The sequence below is a fragment of the Pleurodeles waltl genome, chromosome 3_1 (assembly GCF_031143425.1).
Source record: "Pleurodeles waltl isolate 20211129_DDA chromosome 3_1, aPleWal1.hap1.20221129, whole genome shotgun sequence".
Classification (NCBI taxonomy): domain Eukaryota; kingdom Metazoa; phylum Chordata; class Amphibia; order Caudata; family Salamandridae; genus Pleurodeles; species Pleurodeles waltl.
In genome coordinates, this window is record NC_090440.1 from 722,747,198 (window position 1) to 722,761,437 (window position 14,240).

The following is a 14,240-nucleotide window of genomic DNA, read 5'->3' on the forward strand; positions in this document are numbered from 1 at the left end:
GGCGCATGAAACACCCACGACATAGGGAATATTCATTTTATTCAGCACCACATAAAGTACACACTAGGATAGACTTGATGTGGGGCACCCAGGAGATCTGCACAGGGACCAGTGAAATAGAATACCTAACCAAGACACTATCAGATCACTCACCGCTTAAAATAGTTTTGGACTGGGGCAGGAAACGCCAGGCTATTCCAACGTGGAGGCTACAAGCGGAAGCCTTACACGACCCTGCATTCACAGACTCACTGAGAACAGCGGTAAAACAGTATTGGAAATTAAATACCGGCACCACGAAACTAAGAGCAATGGAGTGGGACGCACACAAAGTGGTGATCCGCGGACATTGTATCTCCACTACATGGGGGGTGAGGCGCACACTCCATGCAGAGGTTAGCAAGCTGGAGAAGAAACTAAGAGCACTAGAAAATGCAGTTGCCCGCAATGAAACGCCATACATGGCCCTGAAGGAAACGCACGTGGAACATGCAAAGGCTGATGCTACATTACGCCTTCACGATCACAAACACCACGTGGCTAGGCTACAGTCGAAAGGCGACAGATCTGGCAGGCTGCTCGCATGGCTACTGCTGGGGGGCCGGCGGTGCCCTCCAATCGGGGCGATAGGAACAGACGCAGGCGCAATAGCCACCACGCAGGTAAAAATAAACGATACGTTTAGGGAATATTATACACAATTATACACCAAAAGCACAACATGCACCATCCAACAGCTTGAGTCCTTTCTAGCAGATTCTCCCCTGCCCCAACTAATGCATGTCGACAGAGAGACACTAGAAGCCCCCATCACATTAGGGGAACTGAATAAGGCCCTCGAACAACTACCTAGGAATAAAGCCCCAGGGACAGACGGCCTGCCATCAGAATACTACTCCACTTTTGCGACACACCTTAACACACATCTCCTAAAAACGTTTGAAGAAGCAGGGACCAACGGTATCCTGCCCCCCTCAATGAGAGAGGCAATGATAGTGGTCCTTCCAAAGCAGGGGCGCGACCCCACTGACGTCAGGTCTTACAGACCTCTCTCACTGTTGAACCTAGACTGTAAGATACTTGGCAAAATCCTGGCTAACAGACTAGCTCCCTACATGCATATCCTGGTACATGATGACCAGAATGGATTCATCCCGAAACGCAACACCTTCCTAAATATTCGGAGGCTGCTCAGTGTGATGGGTGACACCCCCCCCGACCGCACTCGAGGAGGTGGTGATATCGCTCGACATAGAAAAAGCGTTTGATACATTAGAATGGGACTTCCTGTTTGCCACTATGCAGTTACTGGGTATCGGTCCAAAATTCACAAACTGGGTACGCATTCTGTACACTGCCCCACAGGCTAGGCTGAAGACGGGAGGAGTAATATCAGAAAGCTTTCCGATTAGCAGGGGAACAAGACAGGGTTGCCCACTTTCCCCCCTCCTATTTGCCTTAGCGATGGAACCACTAGCTGCACACGTCCGTGCCAAAAAAGAAGAATGGGGGGTGTCAAGGAACGGTACTCTCCACTCCATATCATTATACGCAGATGATGCCTTGATATACATACGCAGAGTGGAGGAGTCGCTGCCCCCAGTGATGTCGCTGCTGTCTGAGTTCGGAAGGGTATCTGGTCTAATAGTTAACTGGGGGAAATCCTGTATATTCCCACTAACCAGCTGGTCCCCTGCGAGGCAAGAAAGTGCCCCACCAGGCCACCTAAAATGGTGCTTCGACACATTTAGATACCTAGGGATCAACGGCTACCACAGGGCGGAAGATCTAAGGGATGGAAATCTGGGGAAAGCGGTTTCCTCTGTTAAGAGCTCAATACGCTTCTGGAATAAATTACCACTCTCACCACTGGGTAAAGTAGCTATAGCAAACATGCTGATATTACCTAGACTGTTGTATTATTTGGCGGCCCTACCATTCATTATCCCCAAAAGCTTTTTCGTTGGCTTGAACTCCATCCTACTACAACTGGTGTGGGGCGAGGGCAGAAGGCGGGTTGCACTTACCACGCTGCATCACCCGGTAGCAATGGGTGGACTGGGCGCCCCAAACTTTGAGCTCTATTCTGCGGCCGCACAGCTGCAGTGGATCTTAAATTGGCTCCATAGTCCTAGCTCGGCAGAAACTATATGTCTGCAATCCCGACTCCAAGGCGCTCCCATACTAGTTTGGTTGTTGGATAAGCAGACTAAAAGCACATGCACAAACCCGTTGATGATAGTGGCACACACATATTGGAAGAAGTATATCCAAAAGGGAGTTAAAAAACTACCCTACTCACCACTCCTCCCATTGGATCGGCTCCCCGGGTGGGTGGAAGCCGGCTCATATTCACCTACAACTTGGTTAGACGTGGGTATAAGTGCAGTAGGAAACTGTTTTGAGGAAGGGAAATTAATGACCTTCGAAGCTATACAGGCCCTTACAGAGATCAATCCGGGGCAATTCCTGGCATATCACGCGATATGCCATGCAATCAGGAAAACGTGGGCATCTGGCGACGTAGAGCCTGATATCTCAGTCACCCTGCACCACATGCTGAACTGGGACCCCCAAGGAAAAGCAGTCTCTAACCTTTATAAACTTCTGAACAGACCCCCGGAAGACAACCTGCAGAAAGCTAGGGAGAGGTGGAACATCGTATTGCCCACTCTGATCTCAGGGACAGAATGGCCAAAAGCTCTGTGCCACACACGTGAGGTCTCAAGAAACCCCAGATTCCGATACACACAGTTCAGTTATCTACATCAGACATACCTGGCGCCGGCCAGGATTAAACGCATGTTCCCCGGGTCGGACCCAGCCTGTCCCAGATGCAAAACACCAGCAGCACAGTTCTATCACATGGTCTGGGAGTGCCCGCGGTTACGGGGGGAATGGGAGGGGGTGGTCACAGCCCTAGCGGAAATCACGGGGCTCAACCTGGACATGAATCCCAAATCCTGTCTACTCGGACTAAGGACAAGGACGAAAAGAAATAAACACTTGCACAGGTTTATCGATCTAGCGTATGCAATGTACAAAAGATTGATAGCAATGAACTGGAAGGCTCGCAACACGCCCGACTTAAAAGTCTGGCTTGCCCTCACGTTACGCTGGGCTCGTGCTGAGCATCAGGTATTAACAAATTTAGCTCGTAGGGGACTGCGACAGGCGGGCTGCGAGGCCTGGGGCGTCTTGGTGTCCAGCCTAGAAGCCAAAAATGATGAAAGACCCCCCTGAATCACAGACAGCTACACCCACCTGGAAGGCCGTGGGCCCAGCCCCCGGCAGAAAGGCAATACTACACTTGGGGATGCAAACATATCCATCATCAATGCCTCGCCAGCACTGATAGCACAGCAGCCCCCCCCCCAATGCATGCATGCCACAGCACCAAAAGGCCTGCACACTCAACCAATAGACACCAGCGCTATGATCCATTGTGCCATATCCCTCCACCTTGCCCCCACCCCTGTTTCCTCTGCCCCCCCCGCCCTCACCTGTGTGGCGATGAGGGCTCCTGTCACCAGTTCCAATAGAACCACATTGCAACTGAACGCTTCGTCCTACGTGGCGGCAACTTCGGAAGTGTTGGGTAGAAATAGCGGACCGGGAAGTGCACACAAGTTCTTAGTAGTTTGTTATATATATTGACCTTAATATGGGAGAGCCAGACGACAGACTGTAACCAATGACAAATTGCTATCAATGACCTTGTATGCAAGAAAATGTATGGCTTTCTTTTTGAAAAATCAATAAAAACATGTTAAAAAAAAAAAAAATAGATAACATGAGGTTGTCCAGACAGCTAAAGCCTTCCGTAGCCACACCTAAAAAAGAGAGCAGAACATGGTTAATAAAGGGTTGGAACATTTAAATTACTCTACTTGCATATGCAAAATGAGTATGGATCAATGATTCTTGAATTGTAAACACTGAAAAATGTGTTTACAGCAAAGTTGCTTTCTCCCAACTGCCTTGCGTAGATTTCCATAGTTAAAGTAAAAGTGGGGAAAAAAAAGTATTCAAATATATTCAGCTCAAACAGGAAGCAAGTAAGAAGAGGTGTAATCAACAGTGAGGAAAATTATTTAAAAAAAATGTGAACTGCATCTTACGAATTAGTATGTTATACCATATCCAGATAATGGCCAGAATGTTTCATTTATTTGGGCCTGTTTGGTCTGATAAGGCTCATTTGCAGACAGCCTGCCTCTACAACATTAGGAACAACCTCGGGTCACGTGGAGCTCCCGTCATGCTCTGTGACTGAGAGCCTCATGAAGCAGCAAGATGGCAGGGCTGTGCGTGCTTATGGACTCGCTGATGCTTGGAGTAACATCGTAGCAGCCCCAACTCTCCCCAGCGCACTAAGGAGAGGTGCAGCTCTCCCTTTTACAATATGCGGCGGGCGGGCTGTGCAGCGCCGCGCTTGATGAGGTAGTGGCATGATGGCATGACAGCGGAAAGGAAGGGGAATCCCCAATATCGACGGCTGTGTTTTTTTCTTCTGCCTGGATTAGGTGATCGCCCACTCGGGAGGTCGAAAAGCATGCAAACATAAAAGATAAGTAGCCGCAGTATGTTGATTTTGCAACATGAGGTTGGTGGAGCAGGTTGGAGCATTCTTCTTTGATCATGTGGAGTAAGCAAAGCAGCTTTGGAACTAGCGCTGGAGGGAGGAGAGACAAAATAAAACAATATTATAAAAAATAATGCTTTTACCACATTAAAGCTATACACTTTGCCCGACGAGGCTGCAATTAGCCACATCACACCACATAATCTGACTATACTTGCACCAGTAGTGGCACCCTGCATATGACTGTTTAAGACTCATTGCAGGAAGAGCAGTAGTGGGGGGGAAAAAAAAGGGTGAAGAAGAAATAGCTCCATTGTACCCTGCGTGTGTGTTCGTCATGTCCCTTCACTTCAGTCAATGTGCATGGAGCAGATTAATCAAATAGTTACTGAGTCTTGACAATCCTGTAAAGTGGAGGGTGGCCTACACTCAAATAAACAAAGACGTGTCTTCTTGACTGTGGAGCAAATAAGTATCTCTGAACTAGCATAAAGGGGGAGAGAAGAATACTCAAATTAGCGACTAGATGGGCTATAGAGATTGAGCAACCCGTTACAGCAGCATTAGGCAGCTCAGCAGGCGCAATCGTGGAGCTAAGGGTGCAACCAAAGCAGTCTGTGCTAGCGCGGATGCAGCTTGCTGCTCCTCCCGGTTCCCTTTCAATGACTCTCTCAATAGCAGCATTGTCTGCAAGCATCCTTCACCTCACCTCACCTCACAATGAAGCACATGGCGTGGGATGCAGGGCCTAAGGCACGGACAATCGGAAAAATTCCTAAAGGATTTCAACTCAAGACTCTGAGTCCTGTAATTAAAAGGCAAAGACATGGCTCAGGCCAACAGGACCTAAGTGGATCCTTAAGAGACTCTGTGGGGCTGCAGGATCTATTAGAGACCCCTTCAGTACTTCCAGTACTTCTAGGTACTTCTCAGGGCCAGCCCACTGGAGGATCCAGAACCAGCGATGACCGCTGTCAACTCAGATCACAGAGTCATAATCTCATCCCTCCATTCCCGTGTTGAGCAATTGGACCAGTGATTCTCAGGCAACTTAGTCTAGTCCAGCAGCACCCACTACCATCCCCCTCGCCTTACCGACTAGTGCTCAACAGCTCAAAGATAAGCCTACATATCCTCTGTTTTCTACTATTAGCAGCAATGTTAAGGGGGCATCAAAAGAAATTAAAAGAGAAAAAATTAAAGCGAGAGGGCAAGCGAGAGAAATCTCTTTGACAAAAGAAAATCTACTTGGCAGCCAACTATTACCCACTATGGCATCAAATCTAATACCAGAAAACTCTTGTCAGGTAACACCTGACTCGATTTCCTCTAATGAAAATATCCTCCCACAGTCTCTCTGGCCCTCTCCACTCACTCACATTCCGGCCAACTCTGCAGGACTGTTGTCTCTTCAATGGAAGATATGATGGGTCAGATTTTGGAGGAGCTTCTGGAAATAAAAGTATCTCAGGAGAAGGCTTGTAAGGAAACCAAGGATCAACTTAGTCAGTTAAATGCCCATCTAATCCTTCTCTATACACGGGTATTCCAAGCAGAGCAGATGGTTTCAGATCTGGAGGATGCTAAAAAAACAACAGGAGTCTGCAACATCCCAGATCCAATCAGAACTCGAGGAATTACAATTTAAGCTTGATGAGATGAAAAACAGATCCCGGCACTTGAATCTGAGGTTCATAGGGGTTCCTGAAGAGATTGAATCATCTTCATCACTGACCAAGGTAGTCTCGGACCTCATCTGTAAAGAAAAAGCCAGGATCGAAGAGGATCTCTTGATTCTGAGGGCGCCCAGGGTCCATTCGATGCGTGCCGTAAACTCGAAATACCCTCGCACCATACTGGTCAACTTCGGAGATTACAGGATCAAGGAACAAGTTCTATCTCAGGCTATAAGAACGAGAAACTTTAATGCTGGTGATAATTTTAGCTTCCATGTATGTTCTGATATGTCTATTGCTGCTGTGCATTGGCGTCATGAATTTGTTGGTCTTATAGATGATTTCAAGAGATTGGGGGCCCCAGCTGGCATTGTGCTACTAGCTAAACTAAAGGTGTTTCATAAAGGACAGCCCCATATTTTTCAGGGTGTACAGGATGCGAAGAACGTCCTCGAGTTGTTAAAAAAGCAATGATATGGTATTGGAAAAGGGGTGTTATGAGGGAGAAATGAACTAGCGAGCTCTATGTTTCTGTTTGTCATTTTTTCCTTGCTGCCTTGCTGTTTTTCCAGAGATCGAAGCTCTAGGAGTGCCATGTCAGTGCCCTCTTTTTTTGAGTTTAGGGGGAAGGAACCCAGGGGTGGGGCAGGGTTCACAGACTGGTGGAGTTATGTTGGGTGGGGGCCTCTGGGGAAGGGGGGAATCTATCCTCCTACTAGTGTTGGGAAATAGAGCAGATAACAAAAAAAAAGTACAGAGAGCTTGGTTGGGGTTCGACTATGACTTTGCTACATGATGATATTGCCAAGTAGAGGGGGTTTAGGATTGAATTAGGGGTTATTTCTTGCAATGTAAATAGCGCCAATAATCATGTAAAGTTTGCTGCTATACTCAATTGGCTTAGGGCTTCGCAATCGCTGATTTTTCTTTTGCAGGAGACGCATTTAAAAGGTCAAGGAAACCAGCCAAAACTCCCTACATTTATCGCACATGCCAATTAGGCTAATATGGCTAATGCCATGGTCCGAAGGGTGGCCATATTGGTGTCTCAGGAATTTTCTGGGAAAGTTTATGAGATCCATAGAGACACGCAGGCACGATGGGTGGTAATCAGTACACTTATACTGAATGATCACATTCATTTTGCGAGCTTCTACGGTCCATTAGAAAATGATCCAAGCCCCCTTCAGGGTCTTTACAAGGTTTTGAGTATACTTCCTGGCCTATTCATTATTGGTGGAGACTTTAATGTTATTCCAGATACTCAGAGGGACACTTCTCGCAAGAACAAAATGCAGAATAAACCTAGAGTCTCCCGGCGGCTGGGTAAGATGATCTCTGATTTAATATTAGTAGATGCATGGAAGGCTGACCACCCTAAGGATTATGAATTTACCTGTTTTTCAAAAACATATATTACAGCTTCTAGAATCGATTTCATACTAATTTCATTTTTTCTCGCAAGAAGTGCCACCTCTATTCGTGACAATCCTTTCACGGATCACTCAGCGTCTCAGGCTAATGTTAACTTGCCTGGTGAGGTGCGTGTTCATCCATGCTGGAGCTTCAACAAATCTCTTTTGGTAGATGAAGAATGGGTACTGATTCTTAAGACTTTGGTTACTGATTTTTTAAAGATCAACAAAGAGAGTTTGTTATTCTCCATTTGGGAATGACTCAAGGCTCACATAAGAGGGGAAACAATATCTTACAAAGCTTATACGATCAAACTAGCTAAGGAAAAGGTAAAAGAGCTCCAACTGGTACTAAATCAAGCACAAGGAGCCCTCCAGACCTTCCATGATCCAGATGCAGCCATAAGATTGAGTGTGGCACGGGCTAAGATAAGGGATTACTTTTTATCTCCTGAGATAGTTAATCAACATACAAGCTCATAGAGATTTTACGAAGAAAGTGATCATGTAGGCAGATATTTAGGCGGGTCTGTGAAAAAAATAAAAGCTAATAAAGACACTATTAAAACTATTTTTGATGAGGGTCAAGGTTTACTCATTAAGTACCCTGAGGATATTGAAAGGGTCTCTTTATCTCACTATTCAATAATCTATATTTTCTCACTTCCAACCAATGTCCAGCTGATTAATCAATTCCTTGAGGCATTGAACTGACCAATATTAGACGAGACATCTAGGGCAAAACTTGCATCGCCTGCCTCACTTTCTGAAATTAAGGAGGCAATTATAGCCTCACTGAATGGGAAGGCTTGTGGCAAAGATGGCCTCCCGGCTGAAGTCTACAAGTACTTGTAGGCCAACTAGCTGGGTGCTTAGTTTCTCTTTTCAACAATATTCTTCAGGGCTTACAGATACCAGCATTCTTCAAAAGGGCCACCGGCTTTCTAAAAAAAGATAGACCATCTGAGAAACCCGATTCCTATCACCCAATGAATTTACTTAATTCTGATTATAAACTTCTAGCAAATATCATGGCACAAAGAATGGCCTTAGTAGCACAAGGCTTAATTCATGAAGATCAGTGTGGTTTTCTGCCAGGTAAGCTGCTAGCGACAAATTCTAACTTCCTAATTCAGGCAATTGATTATTCTCACAATAACAAACTGGCTGCCATCATAATGTTGGATGCGAGGAAAGTCTATGATCTAGCTCAATGGGAGGTGCTTTTTTGGATCTTAGCAAAGTTTAATTGTCCTAGACAGTTTAACCAGGTACTGCAAAATCTTTATTCTAAGGCCCAAGCCAAAATTCTCCTTAATATGCGTGTAGCAGGAACCTTACATGTTCATGGAGGCACGCAGCAGGGATGCTTCCTTTCTCCGGTGTCTTTTGCGCTGTGTATTGAGCCTCTAGGTGCTGCACTGGGTCAAGATAATTCTATTCTCCCTCCCGTTCCTCATGCGCCCAAATTGAAACTGTTTGCAGACCATATGATTCTTTATCTTTCAACGGAGACCGCAAATATTGATAAGGCTTTCGCAAAAAGTAAGTTTTTTTCAGATTTTGGGGGATATAGGATTATTCACTCTAAATCGGAAGCTCTGTTATTTAATACCACCGATAATATTCTTCCTGTGGGTATATGGGCTCAGTTTCATCTCTCTCGTCCCATTAGATATTTAGGTATATATGTATCGCATAATTTTTCGGATCTTTTTGGTCTAAACTATATATCTACCTTTAAGAAAGCGCAACAGTTATTGCAGAAATGGCAAGCTTCTTCACTGTCAATTATTGGACGTGTGGCATTGGTCAAAATGATGATCCTTCCTCTTTTTCAATTCGCATTTTATAGTGTGATTATGAAAATCCTTCAAAAAGTCTTCAAAGACCTCAATATGATAATTCATCAGTTTAAATGGGCCAACAGAAAACCATGGGCGCAGATTGAAATCTTATCCCTCTCTGTCGAAGATGGAGGAATATCCCTACCGCATTTTAGGATATATTATGAAGCTGTTCTTATGGACTGGGGCACAAGAGCAGCTTCATCTCCCAATCTCAACTTTTATTTGAAATCTATGCTAGCAGAGCACAGCTGTCACTTGCACCATTTCTTAATTTTCTGCGACTACCCAGACATACCAGATACAAAGTCCATACTTTTATCAGTGCTAGGCTCTTACAATTTCTGGAGAAATATCAAGTTCCCAGTTTTCATCCAGCAATATCGCTTGTTGACTCAGGGATGATGGGGCTAAATTAGATTCTATCCCATGTTAGTCAGTGGGCAAAACTGGGTTTTACTAGATTCTCAGATTTTTTTAATTCTTAACCAAATTAAGACCTGGGCACAATGCCATGGTGGAGTACCTATCCCTGACATTCTTAGATTTTCCTATCTTCAGATTTTGCATTTTTTTGCTTCCACGCGTCCCATTAGTTGACTTATCTTCTCATTCAATTTCTCAGGCATTATATGAGAACCTGAAGGGGATAGTTAATTGGTATCGGATCCTGAGTTCCCAGGGAGCACCACGACAAGTCCCTCGCTTTCTGACAAAGATCGAAAACACCACTGGGTGCAAAATAGATTTACAAACATGGAGGAACCTCAATAGCATACCTTATAAGGCAATAAGGAGGGCAAATTTCAAGAGTATGGCTTTTTTTTCAAAATGGATGTTTTATTTAACTTCAGCACAAATCAAAAAAGCATACCCGGCCACTTCAGGTCTCTGGCCTCGATGCAATAATATTCAGGGGGACTGGCTTCATTTATGATTTACCCAACCCAACAGCACCTAAATATATAGAGCAACTCACATGCCTCTTCTCACTCTACATAACCACAATAGCCACCTTCCAATTATTCTACATGCCCCCTCGACAAAAAATTACTTCACAGATGGGATGCCTAAACCTCTTGCTGGGTTACTGGACGTTCGCATCTATAATTATTTGCTGCTGGAGGGGCAAGGGACTAACCACCCTGCCCTTAAAGTGTCATTTCGAGCCCACAGTGTGAGATGCATGTGGGACATGCTTGGTGAAGACTGTGCCAAGAGCGGTCCCATCTGTGCCCAACCTCACCCAAAAAACACCAGACTGGGTCACAAATTTTTCTTCTGTTTTTCAATATTACATCTGATTGGGTGAGCGCAGTCTGCAATCCAGCCCACAAGGATTCACACCGTAAGTCACCTATTATGTTGTTCCTGTCCTCTGCAGTCAGGGCTGTTAATTTGGAAAATGTCACTGTTTTTGAAGCGTGCACACCACGGGCACAAGTTTGGAAGCCCCTATAAGATATCCTGCCCAAAATAATTCCAGTCTATCTTTGGTTTGGCAGACCTAGAAGCCTGACCTGAGGGTTCTGTCAAGGGAAGGAATCTTGTGTCAGTAGTGGCCTCTGTTCATCTGGAAAATCGAGTGATATTTGAAGACTCTCTTGACTCTCAGCCTCTGGCCAGAAAAAGGAAATAAATTATGCCACCTAGAGGACTGCAGCTCTCAAAGCTGCTCAGGTGACAACCAGGGCTTTAAGGGAGGACCATGAATGTTGTGTTATAGCACGGTTTGAACTTTTGATTGATAACTTGGTAATGTAAAAATGAATAATTGACCAATAACTCTTGAAGAATGTAATAAAATGTTGCTGGAAATTGAAGAGACAATAGTTGAGTCATCTAAAATGTCCATTACACATAGTATGTATCTTGAGCACCTGAAAGGAAGCCCAAGAATGAGCTCCTTGCCAATTGTTGGGCTGGACAGCCCTGTGTATTATTGAGACCAGAAAAGGAGCAGGTATTTGGCACTCAGAGGTCTCTAGGTCTTGTCCATCTAGAGCTCCCATGCCCCCAAGGCAGGGAGACCGCCCTGTACAAGAAATCCACGGTAAGGACTAATTCTAGCCAGTTTACCAATTGCCCTATCCATTCCATGAACCTTCTACCTGACTCAACACCTTACATTGAAATTTTAGTGAATCCCCCCCTCTGAAAGCCAGGGTGAGGCAAAATGTTTCCCAGGTTTACACACTGGCCACATAGTCAATTGGAGGGAGGGGAGGAATTTACATAGCACAGTTAGATGAATGGCTTGGACCCCAACAGTTTGACGGTGATTGCGTAGTTAACTTTAATCATCCGGGGATGGTGTGTTATTTGATGTCCCTAATGGCTAGTGAACAGGGACCATCATCTGTAATTCAGGTATTACCATTTTATTTTTATAAACCACAATACCCACTTCTTGTGCTTCCTCCTCACGCTCCCTCAATTCCCCTTAGACATACTTCATCTTCAGTCTTCAATGTGGCAACAGGTTGAAGGCCTTGAACTTCTTAGATAGTAACGATTGGAATGCCTAGTAGTGCTGCCTTATAGTCTCCTTATGCCAGGGACTATGTATCTATAGTTCTCCTTGTAGACATACCTCCAACGGAAATGTTTCATATCCTGTTGTCCCGAGTAAACATGTTTTTTATTTTATCCCAGGTAGCTTAGATCGCAAGTTCCTTGCTGTTCCGTTGTGGAATATTGCAGGTCTGAGTAGGACGATATCAGATAGGATTTGGTTAGATTTTATTTCCAAGTTTCGATTAATCTGCCTTTGGAAAACATTGGGTATGACTAATTCATTTTGCCTCAATGGTCATAGCTCATTTTATGTACCCGCTACTTATTCCCCATCCAGGCTAGCTAAAGGAGGTTTGATGATACTTGTATCACTTCTTAATTAGGGGAAATGGTTGGAAATTCATACTGGTTCTTTAAACCTAGAGGCAGTGCACTTTTCTTCCTCAAAGTTCTTTAATGTGATGTTTACAAGACCAAGCCTTTGAGGAATTTGGAACATCACCTTGTGTGCCGTTTTGGAGCAGCATAGGGAGAAGCATCATGCCTTCATCTCATATATCTTCTTGGGAGATTTAAATATCTATTTATGTTAGGGCATTGCCCCAGGTCATATTACATATATTAGCTGTCCATCAAATGCGGTATTGCATATGCAACACATGGGTCAAGAGGTTATTTTAAATAATCTTACTCAGTTTAATTTAGTTTTTTCCACTGATACAATAGTCTTACATTCTCAGTACCCAGTTCCCCCAACTTCTATTAGTCATGGAACGTCATCAATTATTGATTTTATTTCTGTTTTGCCTTCTCTCTTTAGTTCTATAAAGGCTTTCAGATTCTGTGTATTGAATTTAGTGATCATAACTCTTTTGCCTTTCCTTAAAATAGGGCACTGCTACTCAGAGGCTCACAAAAAGAAAAAACTATCCCTTCAAAAGCACTAAAAGGAGACAGTGCGTAAAGTGGTCTAAGGTGGTTCAAGAAGACTTTAAGACTAAGGCCCATATTTATACTTTTGGACGCAAATCAGCGCTAGGGCAGATTTGCGTCAAAAGGTTTACCACCGGCTAACGCCATTCCAAGGCACCAGCGGGGCACCTTATTTATGAAATGACGTTAGACGGCGCTGCGGCCTGGTTAGCGTCAAAATAAATTACAGTAACCGGGCAGCGGAGGAGAAGGGAAGACTGGGGGTTGTGCGCCAAAGAATGGTGCAAGTCAGGTTAGAGTCACAAATATTGGCTCTAACCTGACTTGCGCCATTATTTGGTGCACAACCCCCATGGAAATTACTCCTGTCTTAGCAAAAACCGGAGTCATGCCCCCTGCCCAATGGCCAGGCCCAGGGGACCTCTGTCCCCTGGGCCTGGCCATTGGGCACAGTGGCATGTAAGGGGGCCCAAGTTAGGTCCCCGTATGCCACTTAAAAAAAATATATATACTTACCTGCACTTACCTGCGCTCACCATGGATGGGTCCCCCGATCCATGTGTGTCCTCCAGGGGTGGGAAAAGGTGGCAGGGGTTGTCCGTGGGTGCAGGGAAGGGCACCTGTGGACTGCTTCCATGGTCTCCCACCATGGAAATGAGCCCACAGGTCCCTTAACGCCTGCCCTGACCCAGGCGTTAAAAAACAATGGAAATCTGGCTGGGTGCCATGTTTTAAGGCCCGCCTCCTTCTGTGCGTCATTTTGACGCCAGAGGATAAATAAGGCGCCTATGCCTTAAAGTAATTTTTTGCACGGAAACGCCTACCTTGCATGTCAATAGCGCAAGGTAGGTTTTCACGTACAAAAAATGACTCAAACTCCATAACTTTGGTGCTAGACGGGTCTAGCACCAAAGTATAAATATGGAGTTAAGTTTGTGCCGAATTTGCGCAAAAAAAAATGACGCAAATCCGGCGCAAACAGAGTGTAAATATGGGCCTAAGTTATTTATGTGTTGATTATACAAGTTTCAGACCTGCTTTAGTGAGGAATATAGAGGGACAGATGTGCTCAAGGTGCCAGAATACTCCTTGGAGTGTCAGTGCGCTGTATAAGTGCCTTTTCATTTAATCATTTCATTTTGAGGCCCTTAATTGTATCTCAATAAAGGTCTATGACCTTTTGTCTTTAAACACTGCTTCTAGTTCATATTCTGCACCTTGATGATTCAATGTCAATTACTCTACGGCTCAACATGATCTACTGAAG